This window comes from Bubalus bubalis, chromosome 21 (genome assembly GCF_019923935.1).
Source record: "Bubalus bubalis isolate 160015118507 breed Murrah chromosome 21, NDDB_SH_1, whole genome shotgun sequence".
Classification (NCBI taxonomy): domain Eukaryota; kingdom Metazoa; phylum Chordata; class Mammalia; order Artiodactyla; family Bovidae; genus Bubalus; species Bubalus bubalis.
The window spans coordinates 27,683,055-27,698,517 of NC_059177.1; the positions used below are offsets into that span (position 1 = coordinate 27,683,055).

At 40.1% G+C, this 15,463-nt stretch overlaps 1 long non-coding RNA gene across 1 annotated transcript in view; it reads left to right on the forward strand.

Moving 5' to 3' along the window:
• Positions 1 to 14,550, forward strand: part of LOC123331005 — an 81,775-nt gene extending 67,225 nt beyond the window's left edge. The window contains exon 4 of the long non-coding RNA XR_006640439.1: positions 14,467 to 14,550. This is a non-coding gene — a long non-coding RNA (uncharacterized LOC123331005). The remainder of the gene's footprint in view (positions 1 to 14,466) is intronic.
• Positions 14,551 to 15,463: the final 913 nt, after the last annotated feature.

The window sequence follows — 15,463 nt, forward strand, 5'->3', positions numbered from 1 at the left end:
GTACACAACAAGCGAAGAAGTACATTTCCAGGCTCACATATTTAAGTTGTGAACATAAAGCTCATTTTCACCTGAAGAGAAGGCATTGTGATTTCCGTTATTTAATCATTTTTCAGCAGAGATAAGGATTCACCAGAATGAGAGAGAGAAGTGCTTTCATTAAGACTCATATTACCACATTCCATGTAGAAACTATTGAGCCAGAGAGATATTTTTGGAAAATCAAATCCACATCAAATCATACTGAACCAAAAAAAAAAAAAAATTTAAAGAAGAGGTACATGCTCCAGGTAGTTGAAATAATAGTTCAAAAGAAAGGAGAAATGACAGGAACTTGAAGGTTAAGGTTACACTTAAAGCAATAGGAACCAAAACTGGTAATAAATCACTCACAACTGACTTGATCTCAGTAGTGAGAGTGTTTTAAAGACAGATGCCTGAACAGGGGTTATGAAATCGGATTTCTTTTCCTGCATCCACTGAAGGTTGCTTATGAGAATAAGTCACTCAACTTCCTATCTACTTTTCCTATAAAATCAAGCCATAGAAAATATTGATACCAATCTTTGTGGTTTTCACAACAATTACACTCTGTTTTAAAGCAGTGTTTCACCAGGTTCACCAAACACAGCAGCCTATGTTGCTGACCATAGGCAGCATTTGGTATGAGTATTGTTCAGTCGCTAAGTTGTGTCCTACTCCTTGCAACCCCATGAACTGCAGCACACCAGGGTTCCCTGTCCTCACTATCTCTTGGAGTTTGCTTAAACTCATATCCATTGAGTCGGTGATGCCATTCAACGTTCTCATCCTCTGTTGCCCCCTTCTCCTTTTGTCCTCCATCTTTCCCAGCATCAGGGTCTTTTCCAATGAGTCAGCTCATAGCATCAGGTGGCCAAAGTATTGGAGTGTCAGCATCGGTCCTTCCAATAAATATTCAGGGTTGATTTCCTTTAGGATTGACTGATTTGATCTCTTTGTGGTCCAAAGGACTCTCAAGAGTCTTCTCCAACACCATAATTCAAAAGCATCAGTTATTTGGCATGCAATCTTCTTTATTGTCCAAATCTCACATCCATACATGACTACTGGAAAAACCATAGCTTTGAGTATAGGGACCTTTGTTGGCAAAATGATTATTATTTTAAAAGATTGTTGACTTTTAAAACCTAGTTCCTAAACATTTTTAGTAGCCTATGACATTTTCATTATCTTTTCATACTTGGAAAGGTTACTGCCACGTTATATTTATAGGTCTCTCTGGCAGGAAAAAAAGTGAAGCAAGAACTATAAACTCTGTTATTTTCCTTAAAATCCTTACTTATTGTCTCAGATAGGGCCCTTTGGTTGCAGGTAAGAACCTGGATTCTGGCTAATTTAGGCAGAAAAGGAATATACTGGTTGTATGAAGGGCAGCTCACAGAATCCAAAGAATACTAATGACATTGGGTGGGAATAGGAGATATATAGCCCTGAGAACGTAGTCTCAGAAACTCATTGAACATTTCAAGAAATGAGCATCCCAGTGAAAGACATCCTGTGGGTTTTACATCTTTGTGCAGCTTCTCAAAGATTCGAATTCCAGAAGATAAATTCTGTTTGGCTTAACTTGAGTTGGCTTCCCTAGTGGCTCAGATGGTAAAGAATCTGCCTGCAGTGCAGGAGGCCCAGATTCAATTCCTGGATTGGGAAGATCCTCTGGAGAAGGAAATGACAACCCACTCCAGTGTTCTTGCCTGGGAAATCCCATAGACAGAGGAGTCTGGTGGGCTATAGTCCATGTGGTCACAAAGAGTTAGACTTGACTGAGCGACTGACCCACACACACAAAAGGGTGGACAGGCGCTCTTGATAGCGCTCTCACCAGAAGAGCCATGGGTGTCCGTGACAATGGTCTTATCATTCTCCAAAAGGCAGCATGAGTGCTGGTCAGCCCCCAGAATGGCCTTGCAATTCATTTTCTGAGCTCATTCCATCCACTTTACTTTTGTTTATAGTAGGGAATATTAGTTTATTCATTAGTTTCTCATATAAGTGTTAACTGGGTGAGAAAACTTATTCCTAATTGGAGACTATTTGCTGAGAATCAGTAAGACAGTCTGAATAGCTCCCTTAAAGGAAAATATTCCAAAAGCTGTGGCCACACTGCCTTTCATGGGAGGATATAATGGTTAGGCAGTAGCGAATTGCACTGGTATTGTGTCAAACAATAGGAACAAAACACTACCTTTTGCTGGTCTATTAATAAACACCTTGCTGCGGAACACATTATTTCAAGTATATGCAGCGATGGCCTGATGGCATGCCATTACCTTGAACATGAACTGTGAGGCGGGGGCTGTGAAGGTGTGCCGTCTTGGGACTCCCACACAGGTAAACAGGGTTGACTGTTACTGCTTGTCTGGCCATCAGTTCCATCTAAAGCCTATAAGGACAGAAGACCTTAAAACAATAGGCTTGCATTAGGCTGTCATTTTAAAAAAGAAGCAGGTAACTGCCTCCTAATTTCTGCACAGTGGGTCAAGACAACTGCTGGCAGCATAAAGTGTTTTAAAATACAGCAGGACAGCCCGCAGATCAGTCAGTCAGTCACCAGAATTTGCATGGTGTTCCTAGGGAATTAGCAATGTAGAGAGCTTTACAAAACAAACTAAGCTCCATGAAGACCAAACCCCCAAATCAACCCTTTCGTCAACATGGGTATCTATTCTGGTAAGGAATCAGTCTAATTTCAGAGAAAGACATTATAAGAACTTGCTACCTGCAACATTCTCTCCATAGTAAGTGTTTTATTAGAGGATTATAGGAAAGTCAGCAAAATAGTACAGTTTTAAACAATCCCCCAGAATAAGAAATCAAACCCTCCGTCTGCAATTCTTACTCCTTTTCTTCACCTTCATCACTTTCTCCCTCCCTCTCTACCCCTGCCTCCTACTCTTCTTTCTCCTTCATCGTTAGTGCCACAAAAGAACTAGGTTTCACTCTATAACCCTCAGAATCTATGAAAAGACTCTGCCATTAAGCTACAAATTAATGGGGAGAAGTTGTCCATGACAACTAACAATTGTTAGACAATTAACCCAAAGTTAATTTTGTCAATCTGCTTACTAAGTGGGTGTTCTCTCTCTCCCTCTTTCCAACATCCGGAACTCTGCTGGGAAAATGACTTTCCCATATCGAAATGAACAGCTCATAAATCGATGGAATACCAAGCGGCAACAGTAGGATGTCAATAGTTTAACTGGAATCCTTAGTTCATGTGCAAACAGGGCAAAGAGTGCCTGTGCTTTTATAGGCTTCCCTGGCAGCTCAGAAAATCCACCTGCCAAAGCAGGAGACACAGGGGACCTGGATTCGATCCCTGGGTCAGGGAGATCCCCTGGAGAAAGAAATGGCAACCCATTCCAGTGTTCTTGCTTGGGAAATCCCATGGATAGAGGAGCCTGGCAGGCTGCAGTCCATGGGGTCACAAAAGAGTCAAACATGACTTAACGACTAAATAACAGCCTGTCCTATTGCCTAAAACAAGGGTTGGCAAACTATGGCCCAAAGGCCAAATCTAGCCTATTTAGTTTTATTGGGAAAAAAAAAAGCCACCCCGATTTGCTTATGTATTGCCAATGGCTGCTTTTACTCTACTCCTGCAGAACTGAGTCATTGCACCAAGGACCACGTGACCCTTAAGGCTGAAGATACTTATGACCTGGAGTTTTCGAGAAAAAGTTTGCCAACCTCTAGCCTAGAACTTTGCTAAGTGAATGGGAAAGAGCTCCCCTTACGTGTTAAAGAATGTGTCATCTTACTAGACTGGGAAGCTGATCACAGAGATGATGTTTAGTTAATGGTGTAAGATGGAATTGAATAAATATCAAACTTGTGCAGTATTGATTGCATTTGTATAAATAATTCAGAGAGGAGGGATTAGGCTGGTACCATTGCAGAAAACTGCATGATGGAAATGGTCTTTGTAGAGTGGGTGAGGTTAGAATTGGAAAATTTCAGAGCTGGAAAGCAGCTTTGAAGACATCTGATTTGGGGGTTCCCAGATACTGCGCTGTGGGCCAGTGTGAGCTTGTGATGGGTTTTTCCCTAATTACTGGCAAAAAGAGAAAAAAATCACAAGTGGGTTACAAGTTTTAAGGTAGGGCTTTCCCCAGATCTATGCAACATGGACTGTGTCCTCTTATACCTGGTAAGCTTCATAAAGCTAAATTTATTCAACCTAAACGTTTTCTCCTTCTTACATTTGTGTAATATTTCCCTTCTTTTGGAAATGACACAGAGAATTGAGGGTGTGTGCTGGTGCTGCAATTATTTGTACTCTTCATTGGCAGAAGAAAATTTAACAAACCTAGTGTTTGCTCGGTCAATAATTTTTTTTATGTTCGTTGTGCTGTGAAATCCACGAGACTTGGAATTACACAACAGAGTGGATGCTAGTCATTGCTTCAATATCTTCTATATTTGGCAACAGGCAAAATCAATGAGAAGAGAAAGCCATGTAGATGGAAGGAAGAGAAATAAGTTTCAAACAGAGATTGTGTTGATTTCCTCCCAATTCAGGGCTATCACTCTGCATTTGACTTTTGCACCCAAAGCTCTCAATGTTTTAAAACTTTCTCTTCCACTGAGTATTACTCTGCAGAGCCTACCAGGGATTTTTTTAGGTTCAGACTCAAGAGCCACCATAGGCCACAGTGTGCTAAGAAGGCTGGGATTCAGAATCCAAAGCTCCCAGGAGGGAGGCAGTGGCATTCTCCTCCTGTGGAAAGCCTTGCAGTGTGCGTGGGACAGTTATTGTGGTTTTCAGAGCATCTCTCCTGAGGTGATTGCTCGAGTGCAGGAAAAGCACATGGGGCAGGTATCTGAGTAGCCCTAGCCTCACAGGAGCCTATATGCTCAAACTCTGCAGCACAGGCAGAGTTTCCAGGGTCCATGCAAGGGCCATGCCGAGTTGCCAGAGCCACTCAGGAGAGCCTGGAGCTGTGACTTCCCATCAGGTAGATACACTTCTTCCAGTCTAAATGTAACCTTCCTGTATGGAGTCATTTTATTATTAACAACATTGCCTAGCAACAGTTGACATATTACCTTATGAGGTTACCAGGGGAACAGAGTAGAGATTTAACCAAAAGGTTAAGTTCTTATGAAGAAGGGGAAAAAAGCTCAATTAACTTATTATCCCTGATTGTCTCCTAAACCCTTAGAACAGCAGGTGACTAGGAGCATCTCTAAATCTCTCAAGTTATCAGAGAAATTGAACAACAAGCTGTCCTATTCAGACAGGAAAGGGATATTGACTTTTTCAAGAAAGACCCCAGAGGTTCTGAGTCACTGTTATACCGTGAATAAAAAGCTATTTCAATAAGCAGCACCTTCTTCTGAACATCTCTATCTAAATATCTCCCCTTCCTGGAAACCCTCCTTGACCACCTATAAAGTGTATCATTCTCAGCTGTTCTCCATCACACCACATTTTTTAAAAATTAATTTATTTATTTTAATTGGAGGCTAATTACAATATTGTGGTGGTTTTACATACATTGACATGAATCAGCCATAGGTGTACATGTGTTCCCCATCCTGAACCCCCCTCCCACCTCCCTCCCCATCCCATCCCTCAGGGTCATCCCAGTGCTCCAGCCCTGAGCACCCTGTCTCATGCATCAAACCTGGACTGGTGATCTGTATCACATATGATAATATACATGTTCCAATGCTAGTCTCTAAAATCATCCCACCCTCACCTTCTCCCACAGAGTCCAAAAGTCTGTTCTATACATCTGTGTCTCTTTTGCTGTCTCACATATAGGGTCATCGTTACCATCTTTCTAAATTCCATATATATGCGTTAGTATACTGTATTGGTGTTTTTCTTTCTGACTTACTTCACTCCAGTTTCATCCACCTCACTAGAACTGATTCAAATGCATTCTTTTTAATGGCTGAGTAATACTCCATTGTGTATATGTACCACGGCTTTCTTATCCCTTCGTCTGCCGATGGACATCTAGGTTGCTTCCATGTCTTGGCTATTATAAACAGTGCTGCAATGAACATTGGGGTACATGTGTCTCTTTCAATTCTGGTTTCGTCAGTGTGTATGACGAGCAGTGGGGTTGCTGGGTCGTATGGCAGTTCTATTTCCAGTTTTTTAAGGAATCTCCACACTGTTCTCCATAGTGGCTGTACTAGTTTGCATTCCCACTGATGGTGTAAGAGGGTTCCCTTTTCTCCGCACCCTCTCCAGCATTTATTGTTTGTAGACTTTTGGATTGCAGGCATTCTGACTGGCGTGAGATAGTACCTCGTTGTGGTTTTGGTTTGCATTTCTTATTTCCTTCTCTAACCTTCCACTAAATGCTAACTTTAAAGGGTCCTGTTTATTTCCCTTTGGGATTATCACCTTCACTAACACATTAGTCACTTTCTCTAAGGCATCTAATTTCATATCTAAAACATGGTGCATACTTCAAATTCCCGTTCATCTCATGAAAGAATGGGGCAGTGAAGCAAACAGAATGCACAGAGCCGTGAGTCCTCGCTGACATAAGGTGCATTTCACAGTTGTATTCTGGGTATTTCTCTCACTTCACTGAAGAACAAAGGTTAAGATTCATGTGGTTTGATCTTTTTCCCCTAAAACTTAGATCTAGATCTCTCATTATATCTGCCCCAGAGGTCTGACAAAAAGTCCATAGGAAGTCTTCCTAACCACATTCTAAACAGCTGCAGGTTTCATTTAAATGCCCTTTCAAATGCAGAAGAAACACAGCCTGGCTTCCTGTGACATTCCTTTGGGACCAGTCAGCTCTGATTCTCATTAGCATCCCTGGAGGTTAAACATGATGAGTTTGGCACAGAGAGCAAGGACTGCTTCTCTCTTTCCATACAGATCACTTTGATAAGCCCCAACCTCAAACTTCAGCTAAACTAGAAGTAGAAAGAAGAGATTATTTCCCCTTTGATCCAGGGGGAAAACAAGTTCTTCAAAAAATATGTCAAAATTAAGGGTTTACTTAAAAAAACTCGCAATATAAGAAGAGGAAAATATTTTCCTAAAGAAAACTTTAGAATATAACTTACCTTTTCAGGCAAATTCATAAAAGGGAGGAATTCTGTGAAAACATTAAAGAAAAATTCCACTTTTGCAGATTCCTGTGCTAGTTGATATCATAGCAGCTAGTTCTTTGATGATGTTCTTTTACTAATAAATTTTTCAGCTGGAAAGAGAAACTGGCTTCCCAAAATGAGCATCAGCTCTGGATTTTTGTGGTTAGAATTTTGATGTGACTCATTGAAAACATACAGCGGCATCAAGGAGGGCTGGGTGAGGCATGAATGGCGTGCCTAGGGACCCACTGTCCAGCCGTGATGCCTGGAGGTGTCGATTCTTACAAAATGGGATGAGTTTGTGCAGTGGGCTTGAATTTCAAACACCATGTTGATGTCTCAGATATCCATGTCAGTTTTATCTCAAAGTTAAGAAAATGAGTAGAGACTTCTTTCTTTCAGATTGGTTTAACACTTCTCACTCTGCTTGCCAGTATCTACTCTGGGAAAGAAAAGTATATAATACCTTGAATTTCTGGGTGGGCTCTTGGTTTGTTTGTTAATATTGGAAAATGGGGTTTATTCCAGGTATTCTAAGTGGCTTTTTGAGCTCAAAAGCAGGTGACCCAAAATTGGAGGTACCAGGAGATCCTCATCAAAGTCCAAAGTGGGAGATATCACAGGAACTCTTCTTTCCTAGGGTAGTTGGCTCACAACTTTATCTGTTCAGTTCGCTTATGTGATCAAACTGATGCAGTGCCCTTTCCAAAAATGACATCATCAGGTATCCAGATATGCTGTCATCTCTAAGTATAACAGCTGGTGCTCGTCGTATTTTAATATAAAATGGATGGAGACCAAGAGGGGACCAAGTGAACTTTAGTGTATTTCTTTTACTAATTATTTCTCCATGTCCATTCTAGAAAACTACATAAAATAGGGCAGACCAAAGCCAGCTTTTTCAAAAAGTGATGTGACTTGCAAAACTACACAAATTAAAATCACAATGAAATGCCTATCAGACTGGCTTGAACAATGCTTATATCCAGTGCCAGATGGGGTGTGAAGAAAAAAATAGTGTCTTACACATCTTGCATGATTGATACACAATTGATAGAGAGTTGTAAACTAGTTTAGTCCAGCAATTTAGCTTCTGGGAATTAAACTTAAGGAAATAATTGTAAATGTAGACAAAGATGTATGTTCACAGAGGTTCATTAAGTGTCATTTATTGGAAAAGTATAAATGGAAGCAGACTAAGTGACCAAAAGTAGGTGATTAGTAAAGTATGGTACCTGAACACAAGTGAATACTATGAAGCCATTCATTAACTAGTTTTCATAAAGAACTCATTCCATGAATATTTGTGGGGCTCCTCTCCTATGATGTGCCACGTGCCATTCTGAACCCTGGAGATTCAAGAAAACAAATTAAAATCTCTCTCTTTGAAAATCAGTAATCTAATGAGAGAGAAAGTCAATAAACAAGATAAATAAGTAAAACAAATATAGTATGTTAGATAATTAAGTGCTGAGAGAAAAAGACATAAAAAGAGAAAATGCATGAAGTAGGCTTTTTGACAGCGACTCTTTGAAGACGAGAGCTGTGGTTTCTTCCTGAGTGCATCTGCAGTGTCTTGCTCAGAGCCCAGCATGTAGTAGCTGAACAAGTAAACGATTGTTAACCATTTATGAGTGGGCTTCAGACAGAAGGATTGCTGTGTTTGGGGGCCTCATGAGTGTGGTTTGAGAGATACTCTAGAGTTATTAGTAGTATGGTTGCCTGGAGCCTCATATGAGTAAGCGATGAAGCTTGAAGAGTGGTGAAATACAGAATCAATTTGGATTTTATTCTGAAAGCAGTGGGGAGCCATTGACAGATTTAAACAGGTGAATAGCTTGATCTAGTTGGTGTCTTAGACGCATTACTTTGGGAGCTGTAGATGGGGGTGAGAGGGAGGGAGCAAACCCGGAGACAGGACCACCAGTTAGGAGATGTTAATTGTGTATTACTGCTGCCAAGCACACACGTGCATGCACACACACACACACACACACACACGCCCATCCCCAGAGAGATCTGCAGCCAGTCCCCATACATGCAGATGGCTTCCTGTGTGTCTCTGTTAAAAGTCCCATCTGCCCCAAGGAAAGAGCTTGGGTGAGTAGATAAACACCTCAGCTTCCTGGCACTTCAGGAAGAATTCCAAGGCATGTGCAGTGAAGTCTCTCAGGGGCTTCCCAATAAATTCTTCCCAATTGCCCACAGCATTGACCCTCTAAGTAACATATTCCTTAATAGCCCCTCCCTCCCCAGTTTCGCTTCCCCACAGCATCTCTTGGGTTGTCCTTCACACAACTTGAACCAAAAAAAAAAAAAAAAAAAGGTAGATGGGGATGTACTGCAGTTTTAGATAACGCAGACCATGAAAGTCACAGTAAGGAACAGGCAGGTGTGAAATCCTAAAGGAAGGAAGGGAGCCGGGTAGGTCTGGAAGAAAAATATCCATGCAGAAGGACAGTACATGCTAATTCACTAATCCTTGAGACAGCAGCATGCTTGGTGAGACAGCAGTCAGTGTGGCTGATGTAGAATGAATGAGGCCAAAGCTGATAAGATATGAGGTCAGGACAAAAAAAAAGCTGAGGATGTTTAGGGAGGCATATTAAATTTTGTCTTTTACTTTGTGTGTAATGCAAAGCCATGGTCATTGAAAGATTCTGTCTAAGCAGAGAGGAAGCTCTCTGACATAGGTTTAAGTGCTATCTCTCTGGCTGGCTGAAAGGGGACTAAAAGGGGAAAAGAGCAGAAGCGTGGAGACCACAATCCAGGTGAAAGATGAGAGTACTTTGAATTATCTTGATAGCAGTGGTGGTAATAAGAAGCCTTTGAAACCATGTTGTAGGAAAATTATTATCATGATAATTACTTAAAAGCAAGCAAAGAAATATGAAAGTTTGTCATGATTTTGTAGACTTGTAAAAAAAATTCCTTCAAGGGCATATGCCAGAATAATCACATTGGTTATTTTGGGTGGTTGGAGAATGCTTCAATCTTTCCAGTTTTCTACATTATTTTTCTAGTCAAGGGAAGAGGGGCCTTCATAATTTGGAAGCTCAACAATCAAAGGACCAGACCTCTGAATTCTCATTATCAGAACCACGTGGAATATGTCTGTGGAGTTTTGCATTTCTACAGATCTCTGCTCCATTTCCTTTTAGAGAATAGCTTTCTCTTCCTCCCTTTCTTTCTCTTCTTCTATATTCCACTGAGACCACAGAGGAAAACATACTACAATTGGCTTCTCAGAAAACGTTTTCATGGGTTCAGGACTTAGACTCTTCCTGTCAAGGCCTCACTGTAAGAGCTGCTAAGCTGGACGACACAAGTAAAGATGTTAACTTTTGTTTTTACACCCAAAGAATGCGCTGTTTTCCTATCTGGGTCAAGAGGGACCATTTTGATGGTTTCTGGTGTCCAAGAACATAGCATTTAAACTGTAGACTGAATGCTTTCTATTTATTTGAATTAAATTGCACACCCCTCTTGTTATTCAAGAATAACCGAGTGTGTTTATCACCAGACATGTTTTGCATTGATGCTTATGGGACTCCAAGGCTTGTTAGACATACTTTCCTTTCAATCTTACTACGAAACAATTCCATTTTCTTTTTATTTCCCCTCCGCTTAGTGACTAGAAAGTATGTAAGAAAACATTTTTATACAAAAAAAAAAAAAAGTCAACAAAATAAACTCATCAAATTGTAAAGATACAGAAGTGCTGCACAAGCTCTTCTCTTTTGTCAATGCAGTTCTAATAAAAGGTGGTTAGATTGGCTTAGTGAGATAGTTCACACTGGTGATTAAATCAAGCTTGAATGATGCAATTCAACAGAGATTCTGGGCATCCTTATATTTGTACTAGAACATTCTTTGGATAAGAGTTTAACTAATTAAGCCAATTGCAAGAAAAACGTGTTTTAGTTATTGTTAAGTAAAGAATGTGTAGCTAGGCATTGTTGTTTATTTAAGGACATTTCCCCAGGTTTAGTCAGGAAGCAATAATACCGTTAGCATTAGTAATGATTGTAGTGATCATAACAGAGTGCTGAGGTTCAGTAAGGTCTGTGCTAAGCAGCTGACTTGTATTGTTTTATACAGTTTGAGGGAAATTTATTATTATCATTATTTTACAGATAAAGAAATGGAACATAAGAGAGCTAAACTAAAGAAGTTCATTGCTCTTGTGATTTGCCATTTAGAGACTGAAGCTTTCAGAGGAGCGTTCATTGTATGATCTTCACTTGAAATTATTTAAAGGTTGTCTTGATGATTTTGAACTTCTCTTGCCCATTGAACTCAGCAAGATGACTTGATGAGTACAGAAAAATACACTTCCATTAAGTGTTAAAACTGATTTATGGATGTGGTAATCCTGACAATTTATGAACCTATGTATCTGGTTGTAATTTACTGATCATGCAGCCAGAGAACCAAGTTCTAGCCCAGATCTTGGTCATTTCTAGTTCCGTGTTGCTGAGCAAGTCTCTTAATGTTTGGGGGCCTCAGATTCCCTAAACTGGGATCTGAGAAGGTAGACTGGATTATTTCCAGGGTCTTTTCCATTTGGGACATCTAGAAGTGGTAACCTGATTGTTGTCACTAGGATATGAATTCTGAGTAGGCCTGTCAGTGAGGGACCATAGGCTTCCTCACACAGATTGCTTGATTCATCACAGAATTGGAACAAATCTGGGCTGAGGAACTAGGGATGTCAGTTACTATATATATGCTAAATCCACTGGATATGCCTTAAATGAGTTTCAGAGGAGTTGCAATTTGAAGAAAAGATTTTTTAAAACAGGAAAAGGTACAGTTAGAAGAAGGACAAGTTGATTATGGGCAGCAAAACAAAACACACACCCTATGCCATACTTAAGCCATGCCTGGGTCTAATAGCTGCTTCTAAAATAGCCATTTCCCCTAATAACTGGATAAAATCATAGTATTTCAGAGTGAAAAGAACTTAGAAAGTTAACCTTTCTCTCACCTTTCACTGATGAGGAAATTCATTCCCTTAAGCAGTTACATGATAAAGTATTTGGAGCCACATTGCCTTCATCTGATTTAATTAACCAATGTAATTTTAACATTTTCCATCTTTGAATTCATAGAACAAGCTCAGAGCAATAAAATATTCTTCTCTCCATTGCTCCTTCAAAACCAACATCTGGAGAATTTAACACAAATAGAATTTAAATATAAATATGTACATTAGAGTTTTGATCCCCGCACCCCAAGAGGGCCTTCATGGATATTGGCTTTGTTTTTAATCAGTTAGACCTACAGATCAGTAACCATATCCACCTACATTTTGTCACTTAATCATTTCATCATTTCCCTCTAATCTGTTGTATTCTATGGCTGATTTTAAGAACAGAGTCCCTGGTGGCTCAGATGGTAAAAAGTCCACCTGCAAAGCAGGAGACCCAGGCTCAATCCCTGGATCAGGAAGATCCGCTGGAGGAGGAAATGGCAACCCACTCCAGTATTCTTGCCTGGGAAATTCCATGGATAGAGGAGCCTGGTGGGCTACAGTCCATGGGGTCACAAAGAGTCGGACACAACTGAGTGACTTTTACTTATACTGATAATGAAAAAATAATGACTAAGCATGACTAAATAAATAATGACTAAAATATATCATTCTTAGAAGACACAGAGCAAATAGTTGTTACTACTTCAATCATCCACTTTAGTTTTATTCTCTCAGATTATCTCTTAGTTGTGACATCATGCTGATGTGCTTTAAAAAGTACAAAATAAATCCAACCAAAAGCAAAATTGGTGACAGAAGATTCCTGAGTGTGCAATTAAGGCCCTTGTAAATTACTGGAATTATCATGCCATAATACAGCCCTGCAGTGTATGTACCCTCCACGCCCTGCCTCCCAGAAAAAGTTCAGACTTCAGAGAATTTGAGAGGCAAGTAGCTGGATATGGAAATAGAATGAGGACTGATGGTGCTGAGCCGTGGCTCTTGAAGACTAGTACTACCATGGGCCCTTCTAACTGCCAGGGCTTGTCTTCAGGAATCACTGAGAGTCATTCAAATCCAGGCAGTTTCCCTGGCAACCAAAATAATCCATGGAGTATTTTCAGATTTAGGGACTTTTGTGGAGACTTGAAATATAAGAATCACTACAACAAAAGTCTGTAGGAAAACCTACTGGTTTTAATTTGGTGAACCACATCAAGATAGTTTGAAATCTAGGATATGATAGAAAGACAGGTCTCTCTTCTCTTCCCTTCCCCTGCCTCTCCCACCTCATCTCTCCTTTTTTTTTTTTTTTTTTTCTTTTCTCTTCTCCTGCTTCTTTCTTTCACTTTTGTCACTACTTTGGAATTAAATTGAAATTTCTGGATATTTTCAAAATTTGAGGGCTCTTTCTTCTGTAATAATTCAATATGCTCTTTCTGATTGAACAGATTTCCTTTTTGTTTTTCCCCATGCTTTCCAAATGATAAAGCTTCTAAAAAAATGAATTTATTATAATAATAGTGAAATAAGAAAGGAAAATTTCCTCTTTGAATCTTGGCTACATTTCTGCATAATTTGTCTCCCACAAAAAGTGGAGAGAGTAGGGTGTACATCATTCTTTGTCTGAACTGGATTTGTATTCCCCAGGCCAGAAAAGTGTTACCCAATGTGGGACCCAATTGGGATGCCAACAGCCTTGCTCTTTGTAATTCCTGTGGTGTGCTTGGTGGACTGTATGATTGGATGAGCTCTTTCTTAACCTTGATGGGTTCTCTTGTTGTCCTGTTTTTCTCCTGGCTTTCAAATCTTCTCCCAAACTTGGTGAGAAACTGAGAGATGCATAAGTGAAAAGATGTGGAAAGGAGTTAAGGGGGCTGTATAAGAGCAAGTGCCCTGGAATTGAACAGCCAAGGATTTGAGGCCTTGTATTTACTAGCTGGGCTTCTCAGATGGTACTAGTGCTAAAGAACCCGACTGCCAATGCTGGAGACATAAGAGACATGGGTTTCATCCCTGGGTCAGGAAAATCCCCTGGAGAAGGGCATGGCAATTCCATCTAGTATTTTTGCCTGGAGATTCCCCAGGGACAGAGAAGCTTGGCGAGCTACAGTCCATAGCATCACAAAAGATTTGGACACAACTGACTTAACATGCATGCACTGTTACTAGCTATGTGAGCGTGGCTGTGAGGAACTTCTCTGAAACCCCATTTCTTCTCCTATAAAATGGGACATTGAAATATCCATTCTCCTTCCTGTATTTAAGAGGGAAATGTAACGGTCTTTATTTTCTAAAAGAATTGTCCCTCACCACAAATTCATCCTGGTACATGGTTGCTGATAGAGTGACTAGATCCTGTGGTCTTCCTACAGGTTGGCTGTAGCCATGTGATAAAGGTGCAATCAGTGGGATTTGAGCAGAAGTAATGGGTGTTCTGTGCCTGGAACCTGAAAATGGTGAGTGTTAACTCTGTACAAAGAAGGCACACTCTGCCTTCTTTCCCACGACTGGGAAATGGGAGCACCTGGAAGATCCAGCTTGGATCAGGGCTCATGAAAGCTGAGTCACTCTCCCAGCTCCTTAGCACTCACCTTTGCAAAACTAGGTATGAAGAAGAAATACTTCTTTGACTGTAAACTTTCTTTCTGTTACTCATTTTATGGTATGTCTTCTTCCAGTCTCTTATTTTCAACCTGTCTGCATCCTTTATATGTAAGGTTTTATCTCTTAAGCATTACATTTTTGAGTTATTTCATCCACTTGGGCAATCTTGTCTTTTAATTTTTATATTTAATATAATTATTGGCATATTTAGGCTTATATCTACCATCTTATTATTATTTTCTATTTAACTCATCTGTTTAATGTTCATAACACCTGTTTTTTTTAACTAGAGGATAATTGCTTTATAATGTGTTTATTCTATACAATAATATGAATCAACTATATATATATATATCCCCTCCCTCTGAAGCCTCCCTCCCACTCCTCCCCTACCCGCCCCCCCCCCCACCCCAGTTCATCATAGAGCACCGAGCTGAGCTCCCTGTGCTAACAGCAGCTTCCCACCAGCTATCTATTTTACACACGGTAGTGTATACAGGTCAGTTCTACTCTCTCAACTTGTCCCAGCCTCTTCTTCCCCTGCTGCATCCACAAGTCCATGCTCTACATCTATTCTATTCTGTGTCTCTATTCCTTCCCTGCAAATAGTTTATTTTATACTTAAATGGCAATATTAGTTTACATATATATTTCTCTCCTACTTGAGATCCTCAAGACCAGGTGTTTTGGTTAATCTTCATAATAAAAGTAGCTAAGCATTTAGTCATTTCAGACATTACTGCACACTTCATGAGAATAAATTCA